This window comes from Vicia villosa, unplaced genomic scaffold (genome assembly GCF_029867415.1).
Source record: "Vicia villosa cultivar HV-30 ecotype Madison, WI unplaced genomic scaffold, Vvil1.0 ctg.001969F_1_1, whole genome shotgun sequence".
Classification (NCBI taxonomy): Eukaryota; Viridiplantae; Streptophyta; class Magnoliopsida; order Fabales; family Fabaceae; genus Vicia; species Vicia villosa.
This window is the reverse complement of record NW_026705796.1, coordinates 306,702-312,412: the sequence shown is the minus strand read 5'-3', so window position 1 is coordinate 312,412 and position 5,711 is coordinate 306,702.

Sequence of the window (5,711 nt, the reverse complement as noted above, 5' to 3'; positions counted from 1 at the left end):
AGGTTGTGGCTCTTTTGATCTATGGATTGGTTTTATTCCCTAATCCCGACCAGCTCATAAGTGTACACATTATCAATCTTTTCCTAACCCGTAACCCGGTACCAACATTGCTGGGAGACATTCTACATTCTCTACACACTCGTACCATGAAGAAACGAGGAACTCTCATGTGTTGTATACCACTACTGGCTAGGTGGTTTACATTTCATCTTCCACGATCAGTATTGAGAAATGAACAAAGAATGCAATGGTCTCGCAGGATTATGTCTTTGTCTCATTCAGATATCCGGTGGAACAACTTCTTTCAAAGAGACATTACTATCATTGATCATTGTGGAGAGTACCCTAATGTGCCACTACTTGGCATCAAAGGGGGCATCACTTACAATCTCTCTTTAGCTTTACGCCAATTCGGATATGCACGGAGCAACGGTCCTCATGACATGATTATCCATAGCATTGTGTTTGATTACGAGGATGATTCCCACAGACATCGACAAAGGTTCATACATGCGTGGGGAAGTGTCTATAGAATAGAAAGCAAAACTTTGGGACAATGGAATTCTATCCCTATGGAACCTTACCTCAGATGGGTTCGGGCTCATGCTCAGAAACTCATCATGCCATATCCCGCTATTCTACCTGTGACTATTGAGCCAGAAGTCGAAGGAGACGAACCTCAAGTTATTCTACATCCGGATATGCCAACTGACCTGGAAGAGTTGCAAAAATCTTGGGTTCATCTAAAAGAGGAAAGAGATACCTTCAAAGCACACTGTCAAGACTATGAAAGAAGATTATTGGAGCTCACCGGACAACTCCAAGAAGAGCAGCAGATCAACACATTCCTGGGTGCAAAGAGAAAGCGTCCATGGGAGACCTGAAGGATCCTTCATTTTCTTTATTTATTTCTGTTTTGTAAGCCCGAATGAGGCAAATGAAAAAAAGAAAAGAAAAAAAAGAAGAAGAAAAAATAATAATAAATTGTTTGACTAACCAATGTTTGTTTTTCTTTTGTCTTAACAAATCTAAACTCTAAGATCCTTGAAAACATTGCATATACATACATTTCATTCATTGCATATACATTTCATTCATTGCATATACATTGCATTCATACACATTGCATAACAGGTTCACATGACGGATTTCTCATCTCCTCGCTGTTTATTTCAGTCAGAAGAGATGGAATCTGAAACAAGCATCAAGAATCTCGAAGCACAGAACGCCCAAGTTCAAGTGGCAATTCTGGAACTGGCAAAGGGGCAACAAGAACTGAAAGCCCTGATGATCAAGAAGAAAAAGAAGCCCAAAGGATCTGTAGGCTTGAGCCAACTGAAAAGAAATATCAAAATCCCCGCCAAAAAGTTCAAAAAGCCACCGATCCCTGAAATAGTCGGTGATGGTGAACAAGGAGACAATCATAGCAACCAGGGTTCTGCCAAACCCTCTCTCTCTCTTCTAATGAAGAAGATTATCATTCTGGAGACGAACAGGATGATGACAAGTACCAGCAGTTGGAGGAACGCATGAAAGCTATGGAGATACAAAAAATACCTGGCTTAGATTTCAATGATCTGGGACTCGTCTCGGATGTTGTTATCCCTCCAAAGTTCAAAGTTCCTGTCTTTGCAAAATATGATGGAGTTTCCTGCCCAAAACTACATCTGAGGTCCTATGTAAGGAAGATACAACCTCACACAACAGATAACAAATTGTGGATTCACTTCTTCCAAGAAAGTGTGTCGGGTACACAACTCGAATGGTACTACCAGCTGGAAAGTACCAAAGTTCATACCTGGGAAGATTTAGCTGCTGCTTTTTACAAACAGTATCAATACAATGCTGATCTTGCACCAACCCGTACTCAACTAAGGGGCATGTCCATGGCACCAAAAGAAAGTTTCAAAGGATATGCACAAAAATGGAGAGATATGGGTGGAAGGGTTCAACCACCCTTATCTGATCGCGAGCTGGTCGACATGTTCATGGGCACTTTAACTGGCCCTTTCTATAGTCATTTGCTGGGAAGCTCATCATCAGGTTTCACTGACCTGATATTGATTGGGGAACATGTCGAAAGCGGCATTCAAAATGGAAAAATCCAAATAGGCTCTTCCTCTGGTACTACAAAAAGGCCCATCAGTGGGAGAAATGAGGTCAATACAATGCACAGTCTGAAAGGTCACAAAAGTGAGCAGCACCAATCTGTGGGGGCAGTTCTGATCTCCGCATCTGCACCTCAAAAAGATCAACAGCCAAAATATACGCGTCGACCAGATGCGCCAAGAAGAAATTTCACCAGAATCAATATGCCAATCTCGCAGGCATTGCAGCATTTGCTAAAAGCAGATCTGATCACATTAAAAGATCCTCCAAAGAATGTCAACACTTCCTCTCCGAGTTGACGCAGATCACTGTTGGGCCCTGAAAAATAAAATACAAGACATGATAGATGCTGGGGAAATTGAGTTCGATCCTCCAGAAACTCCAAATGTCATCACGGCACCCATGCCGAAGCATGACAAAACTGTCAACGCTATCCTAGACACTGTTTACATCTATGATGTGACCGAATTGTCAACTCCGCTCCTTGAAGTCAAAGGAAAGCTAATCCGAGCTGGTTACTTTCCAGCTTGTGACCCTGATTGCTTTTATTGCTCATACCTGCCCAATGGTTGTGAAAATCTGAGAATGGGAATTCAAAAATGGATGGATCGCCGTATCATTATGTTTGAGAGGCTTTCTTCTATGGACGTTTTATGCGAAGTCTTTGCAAACGGGATGAGAATAGAGGATGTCTCAGTGATCCCCAGCTTACCATTCAAAATCTCTGCCAAGGCTCCTTTCAAAATTTCCGCTACACTCAAGGTGGCATCAGTAATCATTGCTAGTCCAACCCCATTTCCATACTCCTCAGACAAATCTGTCCCGTGGGGTTACGACACTAATGTTTATGTCTATGGAGTTAAACAGGATACCTTGACCAAAGAGGCCCTGAATTTTACTGCTCCAACTGTTGATAATATTGTGGGTACCAGCAAGATCACGAGAAGTGGAAGGATCTTTTCACCAGAAATTTCTCCAAATGTTGCTACTGGTCCAGTCCAGGTCCCAGTTCCTAATCAAAATGTCGACGCTCGAGGCAAAAGGCCACAAGTTGAACCAGTTCAAATACCGGTGGAGGTCACTGTTGAAGATCCATCGAAGCAAGAAATGGAGGAAATATTGAAAATCATCTGCAAGAGTGATTACAATATTGTCGAACAACTGGGGCACACTGCTTCAAAAATCTCAATGCTGTCTCTGTTAAAGTATTCAGAAGCTCATGCCAAAGCTCTAATGAATTTCCTGAAAGCTGCGCATGTGCCTCAAGAGATTTCAGTCGATCAATTTGAAAATTGTGTTGCCAATCTAATAGTGACCAATGGCCTCGGTTTCTCTGATGTTGATCTAACACCTGCTGGAAAGAATCACAATAAAGCCCTACATATCTCCATTGAATGTAATGGCACCACTCTATCTCATGTGCTGGTAGATAACGGTTCTTCTTTGAACGTGTTACCAAAGACACTACTGGAAAAGCTTGACTTCGAAGGAGTTGTGTTACAACCAAGCGATGTTGTGGTAAGAGCCTTCGATGGGTCAACAAGAACAGTGTACGAAAATGTGAATCTCCCAATCAGAGTGGGCTCTCAGATCTTTGATTCTACCTTTTACGTAATGGAAATTCACCCAGCATATTCCTGTTTACTAGGACGCCCTTGGATACATGGGGCAAATGCTGTAACTTCTACCCTGCTTCAGAAGTTGAAATATCCAGTAAAAGGAAATATTGTCACAGTTTATGGCGAAGAGGAATATGTGGTTAGTCACCTGAGCAATTCCAAATATGTCGAGTTGGATGACGAATTCATCGAAACTCCCTGCCAATCTTTTGAGGTGGCCTCTCCAGATGTCTCTACTACCAAGCATATTTCTGCTACTCCAACTACAACTATGGCTTCTCTCAAAGATGCCAAAGCTGTGATCGAAAAAGGTGATTGCACAGTATGGGGACAGCTCCTCGATATACCTTACAAGTCCGACAAGCTAGGCCTAGGCTATGATAGTGGAAATCAAAAGAATGATCAAAGTCCTTGTTCTGGAGGATTAATGTCACATTTCATCAGCCAGGGAGTAAACGCCATTGAAGACGATGGAGTGTTCTTGAACCATATCATTCAGCCATATCCAGATGAAATTCCACCCATTTCCATGGGAATGTGGGATACTTTGGGAGATCCAAGCGGCGGATATAATTATCAATATACCGCACCTCAGAATTCTTTTATTGCTATGGAGGATATTACCCCAACTGGATGGGGTGATCAATTCGAAAATGACAAAAGTCTCACAAGTCCCAGCACTCAGCAATATCAAAATCCACCTAAAGAAGTTTGGGATACGCTAGGAGAGCCAAGTGGCAAATATGACTTTATGGTGAAATATTCCGCTCCTCCGAGCTCACAAATCGCCATGGAAGACATTGTCCCAACTGGATGGGATAAACATTATGATGACAATTTTACTCCTGAAAACACCAGGGAAACACCAAATAACGAGGGTTACTTTCTGTCACAGTACACTACTCAGCAGACTGCACAAGTCTCCCTCAAAGACATCATCCCGACTGGATGGGACGGCCTTATCGAGTATCTCGCTCAGCCAACAGAGGTACCTCAACCTGGATCCTCATATCCAACAGATCATCCTACTTATCTCGAAAGATCACCGACTCATTTCCCCACCAATGAAATCAATGCTGTGGAGGATGAAAAAGACAATTGCAACTGGAACAGCTGGATACTCCCTGCTCACAACAATGGATTGAACAACTGGAAAACTGAGGATGTGATCTCCTTCGATCAGGAGTAAATGCAATTTCCTGTTTTCTTTGTGTATATTGTGCAAAGATAAAAATGGTTCCTGTACTATCGAACCATGAGCTTGAAAGCCGTGTGCCTTGCCCGAAGCACACTGGTCCTTTTATAAGGGCTTATCATATCATGAGCATGTTCATTCAATAAAATCATGGGACGTTTGCATATTCAAATTTTGTGATCCTTTTTCTTTCTTTTCTTTTCAAATAGCTATGTTTTCTTACACACACTAACATAAATAAAATGCAAATTCACATTCACGTTGGATCCAGTCAATAACGATTCTGCTATTGCCCGTCATGACTTTGAAAATCCGATCTACCAAATTGAGGACGAAAGTGAGGAAGATTGTGAAGTACCAAGAGAACTCGCAAGGCTGCTAGAACAAGAAGAGAAGGCTATACAACCTCATGAGGAACCAATTGAGGTTATCAACTTGGGCAGCAACGAAGAAAAGAAAGAAGTCAGGATAGGGGCTGATTTAGAACACAGTGTCAAGCAAAGACTGATTCAAATGTTGCAAGACTACGTCGAGATATTCGCCTGGTCCTATGAAGATATGCCAGGCCTTGACACGGACATTGTGGTTCATCGCCTGCCAATCAAAGAAGGTAGCATTCCAGTCAAGCAGAAACTACGAAGGAGTAGGCCTGATATGTCAAAAAAGATCAAAGACGAGGTTGAAAAGCAATTCAATGCCGGTTTCCTGAAAGTTGTAAGTTATCCTCCTTGGATAGCTAACATCGTGCCCGTACCTAAAAAAGACGGGAAAGTCAGAATGTGTGTAGA